This window comes from Crocodylus porosus, unplaced genomic scaffold, assembly GCF_001723895.1.
Source record: "Crocodylus porosus isolate Cpor-Errol unplaced genomic scaffold, CroPor_comp1, whole genome shotgun sequence".
In the NCBI taxonomy this organism is placed as follows: Eukaryota; Metazoa; Chordata; order Crocodylia; family Crocodylidae; genus Crocodylus; species Crocodylus porosus.
The window spans coordinates 48,220,591-48,234,575 of NW_017728947.1; the positions used below are offsets into that span (position 1 = coordinate 48,220,591).

At 45.9% G+C, this 13,985-nt stretch overlaps 1 long non-coding RNA gene across 1 annotated transcript in view; it reads left to right on the forward strand.

Annotated features, from left to right (window-relative positions):
• The first annotated feature begins 3,458 nt into the window (after positions 1-3,458).
• Positions 3,459-13,985, forward strand: part of LOC109321594 — a 13,117-nt gene continuing 2,590 nt past the window's right edge. The window contains exon 1 of the long non-coding RNA XR_002104097.1: positions 3,459-3,469. This is a non-coding gene — a long non-coding RNA (uncharacterized LOC109321594). The remainder of the gene's footprint in view (positions 3,470-13,985) is intronic.

The window sequence follows — 13,985 nt, forward strand, 5'->3', positions numbered from 1 at the left end:
CCCCGGGCTGCCCCCTCCCCCCGCGGGCTTTGTCCCTCGGCCGCCGCCTGCTCGGGGCTGCGGCGATGCGGGCGGGCGGCCCGTCCGCGGCTCCCCGCACACACCTCACCTGGCGGCTGCAGCCGGCTCCGCGTTACTTCCCCCAAGCCCTGGGCATCGCCTGGCCCCTCCCGGCCTCGCATCCCTCTCCCCTGCAGCGCTCGCAACTTACCACCGCCTCCCACCAGAGCTGCTCCTGGGAGGCTGGGATTTGATGAGCAACTGGGTTTCTCTAGGAAGGGGGGGTGGGGGGTGGCTCCAGTTTGCGCGACAGAAGGAGAGAGGCAGGAAGGAGGGAGCTATGAATAAATGATGAGCCTCTCTCCAAGGAGCAGGCTAGGGTTGGGAGGCTCGCAGCCCTGTCTGGCAGCTTGAGGAGGGGCTGGTGCATGGGAGAGAGAGGACTCATTCCCCCAGCAGCATATCTTTCTCTTCCCGCCCCCCCCCCCGCCCCCTTTAAAAAGAAAGAAAGATGCTCCAAAATAAAAGAGCCAGGTGCACCTTCCTGGAGAGGAGCCACTGCTGTAGAAAGCAACAGCTGCTGCAACGACAGGGCCTGTGTGGGCTGGTGTGAACACTGGCACCTAGGACTGGCAGGACCTGCCTGGAGCAGTGGCCCTCAACCTTTTTTTGTACCAGGACTCATTTGTAAACAGCAATGACCTGTCCAGTGCCCCTCATTCCCGACCCACTGCGCCCCCCCCCCCCAAGTGTTTGGACATGTGCTGGGTGTTTGGGGCCAGGGAGCAGGGTGTGGGTTAGGGGGGGTCCTAGCAGGCTGGAAATCTGCCAGCTTGCAAGGGAAAAGCCACAGTTTCCCACATTTTTCTGCTTTAAGGGAGAATCCATTTTTAAAGTTTGTTCACAACTCTTTCATATATTCTTGCAGCTCACTTTTGGGTCACAAACCCCAGGCTGAGAAACCCTGACGTAAGGGAGGTGTGGGATCTCCTTCACTGCAGGCTCGCAAGCTGAGCTTGCATAGGCATCAGTGGAGCTCCTTGCCACCAGGTGTGGTGAAAGCTAGAGGCTTAGCCAGATTCAAAAAGGGATGGGACACATTCTTGGAGGAAAAGAGCATCAGTAGATATTGAGCATGGGAGTTAGGGCCATAGCCTCTGAATCAGAGCTCCCTGGACTTTAAATACTGGAGGCTGCAAGTGGGAAAGAAACAACAGGGTCATACCCAACAATGGAGTAAAACAGGGTCATACCCAGTTCACTCTCCCTTGCAGCATCCACTCTGCCACTGGGTGACACAGGCCTATATGATGTGCCATTTGGTCATGGGACTGGGCCCATCATGGGGAACTATAAGCCTCCCTTAAGAGAGGCCACTGAGGATGTATCAGCTAAATGTGTGGGACAACCAAAAAGAAAATGGGAATGAGAGTGAGGTTGTAGGTTAATAACTAGGGCATCAGAAGTAGACACTGAACTGTGTGACACAAGAGACTGGGCAAGATGAACTGATGGTCTGCCCCATTCAATGGCAAGTCTTATGTTCTTAGTCTAGGATACTTTAGGAAAGGGGTGGCCAACCTGTGGCACAGGTACTGTAAGTGGCATGGGCAGCCTCTGTGGATGGCATGTGGGAGATCAGGGGGGAGCAAGCAGCACAGATAGAAGAGGGAGCAGAAAGCAAAGCAGTGGATTGGGTAGGGAGCACAGGGCCAGGAGCAAAAAGCAGAGCAGGCAGGGAGTAAAGGGGTGGTAGCAGAAAACAGAGCAGCAGATCAGGCTGGGGAAAGGGAGCACAGTAGCACTTTCGTGCATCTCTCGAAAAGGTTTGCCCCCACTGCTCTAGGAATAACAATGGGATTGGACTTGATGACCCTTTTGACCCTATTTTTTCCATTTTAGCAGTGCCTAGAAACTCCAAGGGTGATCATGGCTCCATTGTGGTATGTACTGTACATCTGTGTGAAAGGAGAGAGTCTGCTTGCAGGAGTTTACAGTCTGTATAGACAAAACAGAAGTAGCTGGAGGAGGAGGGGGGAGAATTATAACCCCATTTCCCAGATGGAGATCTGAGGCACAGAGAGATTAAGCAATTTGTTCAAATCCACGTAAGAAATCTATGGCAGAGCTGGAAACTAAAGCCCAGTCTCCTGAATTCTAATTCAGAAACTGAACACAAGCCTTCTGCTGCCAGTAGCTGATCTGTTATCACTCTGGTGTTTTCTGCTTGCTGAGTAGAGCATAGAAGACAGAAAAATACATGAATATGCAAATATATTGTAATAAATTAACAGCCCCCTAGAGTTTGACAATTAGCACCATTATCTTTCCATGGGCATTCCACACTTTACAGCCTTCAGCTCCAGAATAAAGTGTTCCTTGCTGCAGAAGTTTTTTTGGGTAGATGTGATATCTTTTATTAGACCAACTAAATAGTTGGAAAAATTGTTCTTTGCAAGCTTTCGGGCACAAACACCCTTCCACTGTTGATTTTAAGGGAAATTTCTGCTACTTTTCTGCAATATCATTTCTAGATAACAAACCTGAGCAGGTTTTTTTTTCCAGTAGCCAGTTCAAGGCAACATTGCTGCTGTTAATACACTTCATTGATACAGTTGCAGTTTAATCCATCTGATTTGAATACGATCACCTGGCCAGTCAAAGGATGGCTTCAGCTCATGGGTACAGTGCAGTCTGGGGCCTGGGCATGGTTCAAAAAAGCCTAAAATGGGGCCTGGGAAGGCTAAGCCACTGAATAGGCTTCTGGGCTTCAGTGACAAGGGACTGAGCTAACAGAACCTTTATTGCTGTCTGATCTGTTTCCTTGCATACTTCTAATGCATCCATGCCAATCCACCAAGTATTTACATGGCAAACTCTTCCAACACAGTATTTATTTACCCAATATGGTAGATTCCCACAACATATAGGTGACAAGTATTAAAGATTAATAAATTAGATCAGTGTTTCCCAAAGTGGGACGCACTTTTTCTGGATTAAAATTGGTGGCACACTGCACTGTTATACCCAAAAAGGGTTGGGGGCGTGTGTGATTATATACCCATACAGGTGTGTATGCATTACTCAGTGATACCCAATCTTTTGTCCCCATGGGCCAGATAAGCAGTGCTGGGTTGGTTTGTGGACCAGATCCTGTCTATGAACCCAATCCTGCTGTATGGAGCTGGAATGACCAGCACCTGTTCTCACCACTTGGGGTTTGGAAATTTGGTGGTGGGTGAGGGGTGGCAGTATTCCTTGCCACTGCTCCCCCACCACTGAATTTCCAAACCCATGAGGAGCCCCACAGGCAAGATAATATGTCTTCATGGGCCAGATCTGATACCAATAGATAAAATTTTATTTTTCATGGCACACTTTTGCCACTTCCACAAAACACTAGTGTACTACAGCACACCCTTTGGCAATCACTGGGTTTAGATGCATGTAAAATCTTCAGGAGAGGAATGTCTTTCCCCCACCCAGACAATGGTCCATGGCCTTTCCCAGTGGGGCTCAGGCCTCTATCAGTGACAGACTGCAGCTTCCAAGCCAAAAGTACCACTTCAACTTATCATCATCAGCTCTTTGCAGAAAATGTTATTGAAGTATTTTGTTTTAGCTGCATGCATAGAGTGTGTCCTTGCTACAGTCCTGAGTAATGCAACATACTATGCAAATTGCTAGTTTTTTCTTCTGAACTGGTATGTGTTTGCCCTAGTTCACCTGGTGGCAGTCCACATTGTTGTGGTTCTGTCAGTAAGGTTGACAGTTCACGTGCCTCCTGAGTCAGTCACAACTGAGAGTCACTGCTCTGAGTGCTACCATAATGCAACCACAAATGCACATAGTAGAAGCATCACTGATAACTAGAAAAATGGTCTCTCCTCACAGGAAAATAATGCTGGAGTTGTGTTATTTCATTTCTTGATATACAATTATGTAAATGTGTATGTGAAATGAGGCTTCTCTTGCAACCCTCAGTGTTGCCAAGCTTGAGTCTTCTTCCCTCTGGTTTATTTATGGACCTTTCGTAAGTCAGATGTGAATTCTCCAATGCAACAGCAAGAATATTCACATCCAGAGTTTTAAAAACAGCTTCTTATGTCTTTATTAGCCATTGGTGTGCAGAGTCAGGGAGATACTTACATCTCTGCAAAGGTCAAAAAACAGATCAGATGCTCAACATACAAAGATACTGCAGAAGGGTTAAATGAGCATATTTCTGGTAGTGATCCTTTTTCCTATGGAATCTTTGGACTCAAGTCTGTTGCCCTGCCCCTTGTGCTGCAATTCATAAACTCATGCAAAGTGATATGTTACTAGTCTGCTTTGGTAGAATTATACACACCATTTACACTGGTGCAAATGACCACTCACATGCAGGGCAATAGAGCATCAGGCCTATAGACTGTAGAGGTGCAAAAAGATGTACTAACCCAACGATTCTGTCTCCTTTCTCTTTGTTGAACCTTTATTAGCACTTTATCTAATCCAGTGTAAAACTTCCCAACTCTACTTTCACTATTTCCCTCAGGAGACAATTTTATGACCTGGTGGATCTCTTCTGTCAGGAAGTTTATATTATATTCAGCTTATGTTTTCCCTTTCTTAATTCCTCTTGGATAAGGCACCTCTACTTTTTATTATGCTAAAGCATTCACCTTTCAAAAGTTTGCAAGCTGTTTTCACAATCCCTCTTAGTAGCCCCTTAGCCATCCTCCTGACCTAAGTCAATCTCTCATCTCCTACCATGATCAGTTTTCCTCTAAACATTTTCCAATTTATCAATATCTTTCTAATAATGAAGTACCTAGAACTGAACACACAACTCCATATGCTATGGTCCTAGAGCTCAGTGGAGGAGGCCAATTATCTCTGCCCTGTAGCAGGATGCCTTTCTGTGGCATTAACCTTTTTCAGTTTTGTATCTTGTTGCAAGCCACATCTTATTGGCTATTGTTCCTAAATTTCCATCAGTATGAATCTGCCCAGATGCCTCCTTCCCAGTGAATATTTGGTTACTGGGTTTTTTCCCCCTTAGTACAGCAGTTTGTGTTTTACAGGCTGAATCTCCTTTCACTCTGTGTTTTTTTCCTAGGGGCTATGCTCACACAGAGGTTCATAGATTCATAGACATTAGGTTTGGAAGGGACCTCAGTAGGTCATTGAATCTGACCCCCTGTCCTGGGTAGGAAAGAGTACTGAGGTCAGACAACCCCAGCTATGTGTTTGTCCAGTCTCCTCTTTAAGACCCCCAACGTAGCACCACCTCCCCTGGAAGCCCATTCCAGATTCTGGCTAATGCATGATAAAGTGTGGTTAGGCTTGTTGATCATTTTGTGACATTGATGACTCATGTTCATCTTGGAGTCAACTATGACTCCAAGATCCCTTTCCGCTGCTGTGCTGCTGAGAAGGTCAGTCCCCAGCCTGTAAGTTTGTTGGTTGTTCCTTTTGCCCAGATGCAGCACTTTGCACCTGTCTTTGTTGAACTGCACAAGGTACAATCACAAAATGGCTTTAATCTACCGGTAGCTTGCCCATGTACCAGGAGTAGTGAAGCTAAGGTGACAGCTCTCCAACTTTTCAAATAAGTAGCAGCCTGAACAGTCCATGCTATAGTGGTTTCATTGTTACTTTTGCCTAAGTTCACTGGAGGAAAGCAAGCTCAGATATGTCAGCTTGTGCTGCAGTCACACCTCCGACTCGGTGCAGGCACACGCTGGGTCTCTTTATACCAGCTTGTGTTCACCAGGCTTCCACCTTTGAGCCAGACTAGAATTTTCCCAATGAGTGATGCTGCTCCAGGCCACTCTCAAGATTGTCAAGCACAATGGGGTCCTGTGTCTCAGCTGGAAGTCTGATGGCAACACTTCTCATTCTCTTTCCTAAACCTTTAATGAAGATATTAAATACAGCAAGACCCTACACCCAGCCTTGGGCACCTCTTTCCAGCTTAGTCCTTTGCTGCAAGTCATCATCCATTGTTCACAGATCCTTCCCCAAATTTTGGTCTATGGATCTCATTTTGGTCAAGTTGCTTTGAGCAATGGTGAGTGCCAGGTTCTGGGTGACACTGTGCACTGTGACCCAAGTCCCAGCTAGAGGGGAATCTGGGCATTGTCTCCTTTTACCTACTTCTTTGGTGGAAATGAGCAGATCCTGTCTATCTTCTTCCCTTCCACCCCTTGGTTTTTTTCCCTTAGTCCTTTCACCAGATCCCCATGCCACTTTCCTCCCATTTAGCTCCTCCATAACAGCTGTTCTACACTGTTGTGTCTGCAGCCCTGGACTCATTTACAGTGAAGCTGATCAGCAATAGAAACTCCTGTGCTCCTCTACTCAGCCAGCAGAGAAGCTCAGCTCAGAGATCAGTTAAATGTTAAAGTCTGTGGCTGTGCTTCAGACACAGCACATCAGTCTACTGGAATGGATCTGGTCCATTGGGAATGAGAGCAAAAGACAGATAAGCAGGAAGTAGAACAGCTAGTAGAGGGCATCATAAGCAAGCAGAAGATAATAAAAGGCTTACAGGGAGTAGGAGAAAATGTAAGAAACAACCACTGGAAGCTGGATATTTGAAAGCAAAATCTGACCTGACACCCATAGTTTGAAAAGACATTTTAAGAATATAGGCCCTGTCTACATAAAGGAAATTTGCCACTAATGTAATTGTATTGATGCTTGCCTTGAATTACTGCTGTCCTTTGGACATAAGATGGACTTTTAAAAATGAAATTTCTTCTAAAAATAGCCAGCATCTTAAATTTGAGAAAGGGAAAAAAAGGCAAAATGGTTTTGTGTGCATCTTTGTTTACAGCTTGTTTGTTTGTTTTCTTAAATGTACTCACAAAATTGGGGTATGTCTTAAATTCAAGTCACATATTTGAAGGACTATGATATGCTGAACTAACACAAGCCCTGCCTTGCACTGAGGAAGTGTACCAACGCTAGAGATTTGTACATAAGTAAAATTACAAGAGCTGGCTGAAAAGTAGGGGAGAACGGTTTTCTTAAAGGAAAACAAATTATGGAAATCAGGTGCACCGATAAAGATTTTCTTGGCTGATACCAATAGCCAGTTATTCACCAGGCATATCAGCCAATACCCATCCAAAAACCAATTTACAGGAGCACAGCTGGGCAGCGTGGAGAGCAGCTCCCTGCAGGTAAGTCTGTGGAGAGGAAGGGGCATGGGGGAGGGAAGGCGTTTGGAGGTTGCAGATTGAAGCCCCCACATTGATGGAGGGAGTAGGCCAGGGACTGGGGCTGGATGCGTTGCCCAGCCAGGGCAGTGAGTGGGACCCTGGGGCTGGGGTGGGGAGCGGGACAAAGCCTCGGGTGGCTCATCCAGGGGATTGGTATCCTGGTACTTAAAGATGCTGGTGCAGGTGCTTGAACTAAAGCTTGTCACATGAGCTTAGTTCAAGCACTGCCACCACCATTTTTAAGCATGGGGAATGCCTTTAACTGGAACTGAGCCAAGTGAGGCAAGGCTGGATGCAGGCTGCCCATTGTGGGCTCAGGGCTCTCCACCCTGGTGCCTTTGCCTCAGGAGCCACGTGCTGGCTGCACATCCCCTACCTGGCCCACAGTGGGCACAACTCCCCTGCCTGCCCCACAGTGGGCACAACTCACCAACACCACTGCTGCCAGACAGGTGGGAGGAGTGTGGCCAGTGCACGGCAGAAACCCCTGAGCCCACAGTGGGCAGCCTGCATCTGCCCCACACACAAATCCAGGGGAGCACATGCCCCCCATGCCTCCCCTGGGGGTGCACACAGCAGCCCACCCTACCTACCGCACCCCACACTCCCTGGATGAGCCACTCGTGGCTCTGTCCTGCTCCCCACCCCAGCCCTAGGTTCCATTCACTGCCCTGGTTGGGCAGTGCCCCCACTCCTGCCCCTGACCCTGCCCCACTCCCTCATTGTGCACCTCCTACATCCCTTCTTTGACCCACACCCCTTCCCCTCCACAGACTTACCTGCAGGGCACTGCTCCCCACACTGCCTGGCTGTGATCCTGGCTGCATGCATACTGTGGCTGCATGCATTCACTTGGTGTCTGGGGGCACCAGCCAGAATGCATATTATATTTATCGGAACATATCAGTGACACCAGCCAAAAAAAGCTGATAGCCAATAATGTTATTTTTCCTTTAGTTGGTGCTAATCCCATATGGCACCAATATATTGGTGCACCTCTAATGAAAAAGAAAAAATAGTTTCTATTTCAATTTTCTATGAGAAAAGTTTACTTTTTCGAGCAGAAATCCAAATAATAAAATATTTTGGCAAAAACCTGAAATATGTCAACCTGGAAACACTTCTGCAGTGCTTCATGCTCCTATTTTTTTCCACAGGGCAGTCACTCTGATGGGAATTTACTTCTACCTCTTGGAGATGGGCAATGGGGAATGTTAACAGGAATTGCTAATCATGCTACATTATGGAACAGAGTTGGGCTGCAGAGCTGGAACTGTAGAGTAGGGTAAAGCCATGAGAAAGCCACATGGTCTGATTCAAACAGGAATTAATTCTAGCAAGTTCTATGTTCTATGTCAGGGGTTGGCAACCTACAACCCCCATGGGCTGGATCCAGCTGGAAAAAAAGTCCAGTCCAGGCCCCAAAGGTCCAGTCCAGCATAAGGGATTGGTGGCACAGAGCTGCTCCCCTCTACTGTGGAGCCTACTCCTTCACAATGCCCTAGCTTACCTTCTTTGCAGAGGGGTTGGGGGGCAGTGGTAAGGCTAACCACAGGCAGCTGGGCCCTGGATGGAGGAGGGAGTCAACCTCACCAAGAGGTGGGGGGGTTACAAGTGGCAGCCTGCACCAGCAAAAGGCTACTAACCCGTGGTCTGTGTTATGGAGGACGTAGGATTATCACAATGGTCCTTTCTGACCTTATAGTCTGTGAATGAAACTACAGCACACAGGAGGTACTCAGGCAGCCTATCTAGATAGGGATATTTTGTGGGGAGGCTGTGCCAAAGTTTGGTTTTGGGGAATTCCTTTTGTCAACAAAAAATGGAAAATTTCCACAGTAAGTAATAGAAACACTTTTTTAAAAAAAACACCTTTAATTGAAAACCTAACTTTGTATTGAAAAAACATTTTGACAAGGTTTTTAGCCAAACTTAGTAATCACATGAGTGCTAGTTTCCTTGATGTAGCTGGGGCCTCATGTCTGTGTTCTGGTCCTAACACAGAATGGCCCCAGTGCTTAATTGGGCCATTAGCCATTATCACTATACCATCCTGGTTGTTAAATAAGTGGCCTAACCCAATTATTTGCATAAACAAGTGCCAATAGCTAATAAAACCAATGGAAATCCATTATATCGTCTAACAGGAGTAGAAATGTTAAAATCCACTGAAAACTTGTTTCTCAACAAATGACTGTGCTTCCATAGCAATCACTATTCTAGAACTGCAGTACTGTATTATTGCATGAGCACCAGAAAAACAACAGAGAAAATGATAGGTTTGGTTGTCCTGCCCAAGGTGAATGATCAGCAAAATGTAGCCATGCAGAATAATTGATAAAATGGAAGTAGATAGGTAACATTATTTTTGCTTTCAATAATCTAAGGGGTTATTTGTAGGATGGGAAAGGAATTATTTCTTCTTTCTGTGTAATTTTTAACCTTATTGCACCATGGATTTTTTTTGTATTAAGGACACTGTGACACTGTAACACTGTAGTTTTTTTTCAAATTTTCAGGGGAATTGTTTAAATCTTCCTGCCCTTCTCTGTCCTATACATATGAAAAATAACACTAAAGCTATGCTTTCCAGGAATATAATCCCATGTTCCAGTGTAATTCAGTGTTCCTCTTGCATGCATGGCTTTTAATTGTTCTGTCCCACTGATGACATCTCATGGGGCTCACAACTATGAGGAAGGGGTGAGATATATACCTTTGTTCTTTTCTTTGGATAAAGCATAGCACAGGGGACTAATGGCAGCAAGGGGCCACGTTCTTCACTATTTTATTCCTTGTGGAGTCACTTGTACTGAGTACAAAGCATTAGAAATAATAAAAACTAATAGAAATAATAAAAATTAAGGGCTGGAAGGGATCTCAAAAGATTGAGTCCAACTCCTCTGGTCTGGGCAGGAATACTGCTGAGATCAACTGATCCTAGCAAAGTATCTGTCTAGTGTCCTCTTGAAGACTTCCAAGGTCAGAGACTGTACCACCTTCTTGGGAAAGCTATTCCAGATGCTTGTCACCCTTACCATAAATAAATTATTTCTTACATCCAACCTGAAATCATCCTTTAACTGTTTATGGACATTGCTCCTTGTCCTCCCCTGGGGCACAGAACTATGACGTGACTGGAATAACAGGGACCTGGTGGGAGCTCACATGAATGGAGCATGGTCATGGATGGCTCATGGATGGCTATAAACTGTTCAGGAAGGACAGGCAGGGGAGAGGAGGAGGAGGGGGAGTTGTACTTTATGTAAAAGATCCATATGATTGCTCAGAGCTACAGTACGAAGCTGGAGATAGGTCTGTTAAGAGTCTCTGGTTTAGGGTTGGAGGGGAAAGCAACAAGGGTGATGTTGTGGTGGGGGTCTACTATAGACCACCAAACCAGGAGGAAGTGGTGGATGAGGCTTTCTTCAAGCAGTTAGCAGAAGTTTCCCAATTACAGCCCTTGTTCTCATGGGGGACTTCAATCTCCTTGACACCTGCTGCAGGGGCAATACAGTGGAAATCCAGGAAGATTTTGGAGAGTGTTGGGGACAACTTTTTGGTGCAAGTGCTGGAGCAGCCAAGTAGGGGCCATGTTCTTGACCTGGTGCTCACAAACAGGGATGAATTGATGGGGAATGTAGTGATGGATGGCAACTTGACCAGCAGTGACCACAAGATGATAGAGTTCAGGATCCTGAGGAAAGGAAGGATGGAGAGCTGCAGAGTAAGGGCCCTGCACTTCAGAAAAGAATACTTTGACTTGCTCAGGGAACTCATGGGCAGGATCCTCTGGGAAGCCAGACTGAGGGGGAGAGGAGTCCAGGAGAGCTGGCTGTACTTCAAAGAAGTTTCACAGAAAATGCAGGAAGAAAACATCCCAATGTGCAGGAAGACTAACAAGTATGGCAGAAAACCAGCTTAGCTTAGCAGGGAACTCTTCAGTAAACTAAATCACAAAAAAGGAAGCTTATAAGAAGTCAAAACTTGGACAAACAACTAGGGAGGAGTATAAGAGCATTGCTCGGGTATACAGGGATGAAGTCAGGAAGGCCAAAGCGCAATTGGAGTTGCAGCTAGCAAGAGTTGTGAAGGGTAACAAGAAGGGTTTCTACAAGTGTGGTTGGTAGCAAGAGGAGGATCAGGCAAAGTGTGGGACTCTTACTGAATGGGGAAGGCAACCTTGTGACAGAGGATCCAGAAAAGGCTGAAGTGCTCAATGCCTTTTTTGCCTCAGTCTTCACAGGCAAGGTCAGCAGACTACTGCACCAGGCAGCAAACTTTGGGGAGCAGCTTTTAGTGGTGAAAGAACAGGTTAGGGACTATTTAGAAAAGCTAGACATGTATAAGTCCATGGGGTGAAATGGGATGCACCCGTGGGTACTGAGGGAGTTGGTTGATGTGATTGCAAAACCATTGGCCATCATCTTTGAAAACTCATGGTGATCAGGAGAGGGCTTGGATGATTGGAAAAGGGCAAACATAGTGCCCCTATTTAAGAAAGAGAAGGAGGATCTAGGGAACTATAGACCAGGCAGCCTCATGTCAGCCGCTGGAAAAATCCTGTAGCATATCCTCAAGGAATCCATTTCTAAGCGCTTGTGGGAGAATAAGGTGATTAGGAACAGTCAGCATGGATTTACCAGGGGGAAGTCATCACTGAACCATCTGATTGCCTTCTATGATGAGATAACTGGTGCTGTGGATGTGGGGAGACTCTTGGATGTAGTGTACCTTTATTTTAGCAAGGCTTTTGATACGGTCTCCCTCAGCATTGTTGCAGGCAAGCTAAGGAAGTAGGAGCTGGATGAATGGATTATAAGGTGGACTGAAAACTGTCTGGAGCATTGGGCTCAGAGAGTAGTAACCAATGGCTCAATGTCGAGTTGGCAGCCAGTATCAAGTGGAGTGCTCCAGGTTGTCGCTCCTGGGGCCAATTTTGTTCAATATCTTTATCAATTCCCTGGAAGATGGCATAGCGTGCACCCTCAGCAAGTTTGCAGATAACATCAAGCTGGGGAATTAGTAGGGTTAGGATTCAGAGTGAACTAGTCAGATTGGAGGATTGGGGCTGTAACAGGGACCTGTTTGTCCCATTACTAAAACAAATGAAAGGAGAAACTTACCATGCCAGTGGCGAGGCAGCAGAAAATGCTGACATTATCAGCTGGTGTCAGGAGCATTCACCACACCTGGAAGACAGAAAATGCTGTTATTTGAGAACCTGACTTACAATGATAAAAGGAACAATGGAAGAACAGTATGCCTCTGGAAGGGGAACCTAAATCCATGGTGATTTAGTGACGGTGTGGATTTTCATGTGGAGGCACGATAGCGACAGAGAAACAAGTATCAAGAAGCAATTATCAAAGATATAGTAGTTGCCTGCAAGTGAAGCCAGGGAAAGTTTGGCAAACTCCATTTCAGGTAACAAGAAGTACTTAGAGACTTTGTTAGAAGTTAATAAGTGCATAACGGGTCTGTAAGGACTTTTTTTTTATGTTACTCTATCTGAAGTGAGGGAAGAGTTCGGTCGGACAAAGAAGCTAGTTCTTTAGTTATTCCTTTTTTTTCTGTTTGTTTGTGTTCCCATGTGGGTCTACAGCATGGCAATCGGGTTATAAATAAGATGTGTACACAAATGCCTTGAACCATGTTACCTGTTGTGAAGTGAGCAGATCTCTGGTCACAGAGATGTACTAAGAAAGTAAATAGAGAGATTAATTTCAACTGCAACCACAGATCAGAGTGGCCCATGTGTTCTGTTCCTAAATAAACTCCCATCAAGTCATGGCAGGAGAGTAAAACACAGGGGAAACTCTGAATCAAACAAATTCTCTCTCTATAATTGACTTAGGAATAATAATGTGCTCACAGAGCCAAAAGGGATCTCATGAGGATCAACAAGGACAAAGTCCTGCACATAGGACAGAACAATTGTTGGCTACAAAGGACCAACTCACAGGATCATAATAAATTCTAATTTATTGTACGGGATGTGAAGTTACCAATAAAATCATCAATGCAAACTTTAAGTTATAAGGGGTACTGGTCACCTTAATACTCAAACCCATGTAGTATAGTGTATAGTAACTGCTGTAGTGATTGTTAGAGCCCTGGTGTCAGTATATCTACTTATCAAAGACCCCAGAGTCTGCTGTCAATGGTCAGTTTCCTTCAAGGCGATGTCTTCTCCAGGAAGGGGTCACCTGCTTGTCCTTCTGTCTCGGTAGGTCAGATGCTGGATGAGAGTGTGCCACTGTGAGTCACACTTCACTGCCTTTTATCCCTTTCTGGCAGACTTGTGTGATCCCCCAGCATCATCTTAGCTGCCCAATCTTGAAGCCGTTGTCCCATGTGGGTCTTGAGCAGTGCATGACAGCTGTTAGTCACCGTGGTCTCTGCCTGCTGGTACCTGAAGTTTCAGGAGTCCACCCTTGACTTACTGACATAATGGCTGTATTGCTATGGGTTACAGAAACAGTCAATAGGGTGGGTGCTCAGTTCCAGGAACCAGTTCCTTGGCTTGATTAGCCTAAAATGGCTTGTAGAGTTTTGTAATGCTAAGTTTCTCTGGCTAGATTATTGTCAGTTAGCAGCCAGAGACTCTTGCTTTGTGTTCAGTTATCATACATCTTTGTCTTATCATAGTTTCATAGTTTCTAGGGTCAGAAGGGACCTGAGCAGATCATCGAGTCCAACCCCCTGCCATGGCAGGAAAGAGTACTGGGGTCAAATGACCCCAGCAAGGTGTTCATCTAACCTCCTCTTAAA